Source organism: Vespa mandarinia, chromosome 7, assembly GCF_050613455.1.
Source record: "Vespa mandarinia isolate Hongniang chromosome 7, ASM5061345v1, whole genome shotgun sequence".
In the NCBI taxonomy this organism is placed as follows: domain Eukaryota; kingdom Metazoa; phylum Arthropoda; class Insecta; order Hymenoptera; family Vespidae; genus Vespa; species Vespa mandarinia.
In genome coordinates, this window is record NC_140816.1 from 6,092,501 (window position 1) to 6,095,000 (window position 2,500).

General features: G+C 34.5%; 1 protein-coding gene across 18 annotated transcripts in view; it reads right to left on the reverse strand.

The window, feature by feature from the left end:
- The window catches only part of FoxP (forkhead box transcription factor P), a 288,984-nt gene that overhangs the window by 65,008 nt on the left and 221,476 nt on the right, over positions 1-2,500 (reverse strand). The window lies entirely within an intron of this gene.

The window sequence follows — 2,500 nt, forward strand, 5'->3', positions numbered from 1 at the left end:
TCCCTTCTCTCGTTACATCGTCTAGGTATACGAAAGTATATCGTTACGTACGATAACTCTAACTCTCGTCCTTTCGATCGTATATCGTCATACGAATTACATTGTCGATACATCATAACTCTTTGATATTTCCTTCTCCGATGGAGACGCGGATATTTTTTTTTTCCTTTTTTTCTTTTTTTCTTTTCTTTTCTTTTCTCTCTCTCTCTCTCTCTCTTCAAACAAGTACTTCTTCAATGACGTTTCGTTTTAATCGTTTCATATCCAATAAGATGTTACGAAAGATATTTGTAATATTTAATTATTTTCATTGATTAATGTGGCAAATGATAAATAATAAAATATATTCGATCGTAAAAAGAAAAAAAAAAAAAGGAAAGAAAAAGATCTTAAATAAAGTTCTCCTTAAAGTCGAGTTTTTTTTTTTTTTATATATGTTTGTAATTCGTAAATGTTTTACGGAATTATCCTTTATTACTAAGATAATATCATCAAATAGAGTGTTGCCGATTTTATATTATCATAATTAAATTTAACTTTCCGAGTTAACTTTCGATATCTTTTATTATGAAGTTCGTAGATATTTAAACTTAATCTTTTAAGATCGTTCTAAGCGATATAAATGTATCGTCATATCAAATATAAAAGGCTTACGTATCCATAGGAAAGAGTAATCGTTATAAATTCACGGAATTTGGAATTCACTTTTGGATAATCCATTTCGTATGCGTCTTATCATATTCTCCATGATAATTCTAATATTTCAAATTTTTCTAATTTTATAGTGAAATCTTTTAAAAAATATCCATTTAATATATATTACATAGATAAAGTACTTATTACGTACAACAGATGTTCTACAAGAGCGAGAACTATAGCAAGAACTAGCGATTGTCAAGGGCAAAGTCACTTGAAAAAGTATGGAAGCTCGATTCGCTATTTATTATTCTATTAAGCGGTCAGACAAGAGGAGAAAGGATCGAGAGGAAAGCAAAAGAAGAAAGGAGTTAGACCCTGTCGTTTCCCCTTCAACGAGTTGTCCATCCATCCATCCATCCATCCATCCATCCATCCCATCCATCCATCCATCCATCCTACCAACTTTTACCATCCATCCATCCATCCATCCATACTACTGAGAAGAAGACCGTGCTAGAGAGAAAAGGATTCGTTCGGACCGATACCGAGTCAAGCAGTCGGTTTGTAGACTTTGTTTGAATATTGAATGGCCATGGCAAATATTCCCTCGACCTATGCACGTACTATGGCGAATGCTCTTTGCGAGAATTTGACCCCTTGCTCTTACGCCCGATCAAAAGCGTTCTTCCTATTTTCCGAGGAACCTGAAACTTACTTTATACCTTTAACGTCAAACTAAGTAAGTAAGTAAGTAAGTGAGTAAAGTATATACACGCAGTAGTCTTTTACATCGTGATACACGTTAGAATCTTCTATCAAGGAGAAACGTCTTTGAAGAAATTTCTGGTCCACTCAAAGAACGTAATTACGAGCAATAATTATGTGGGAACAATTACCGCGTTCAAAATTTCCTGCCATTTTACTTCCATCTTCCCCCTCCCCCCTCCACCTCCGTCACCACCTAACCTCATCCCACCCTATTACTTCTCATTCTCTTTTTCTTTTTGTCTCTTGATTCTTATATTTCTCACTTTCTCACTGTCTTTCTCTTCGTCTTTCGAGCTTTGACAATTTCTTTCAGAAGATCTCCTTTCGCTTCATTTGGCGGGTCGACCTTTTTTCGCGCCCGCCGCACAAAGTGTCGATCCATCGTTGTCTTAATGGCCGGCAGGCCACTCGTCCTTATTGCAGACTTAATTACTGCCTGACTCGAGAAAGTTATAATGGCCAACACAAGGAGTAGTACTCGATCGAAGGAGCCCTCCTTTTCAGACGTCTGAATGAATCACCCGAATCGAAATAAAACGTCAGACCCGCGAAACGATGTCTTCGAACGGAACTCCGATCTACTTCGAATCATCTTCGTTAATCCTCACTATTTCGAGTACGTTCATTCTGACGATCGTCCATATTTTCTTTGTTCCCTCTTATAAAATCATTGTCCCTTTTCTTTTTTCTTTTTTTCTTTCTTTTCTCTTTCCTTTTATTTTTCTTTTTTTTTTTTTGCAATATATTTCAAAGTATCTCGTCAGACGATTGTCGTCATTGCATCTAACTTTTTTTGTTTTTTGTTTTTTTTTTTCTTTTTTTTCTTTTATCGCCTTTTCTCCGCATTACTTTTATACGTCAGATATATTATATAGATATAATACATGTGATAATACTCGAAACGATATCGATTAACAAGCTACAATATTTTTGCTTATCTCATATCTGTGTCCTTTTTAATTCTCTGATGCGACATTATCGACCAACCAAAAAAAAAAAAAAAAAAAAAAAAAAAGAAAAAAGAAAAAAAGAAAAGGAAAAAAATATCAGAGAGAAAACAAAAAAATTGACGCAATGTTAACGAATAGGAAAC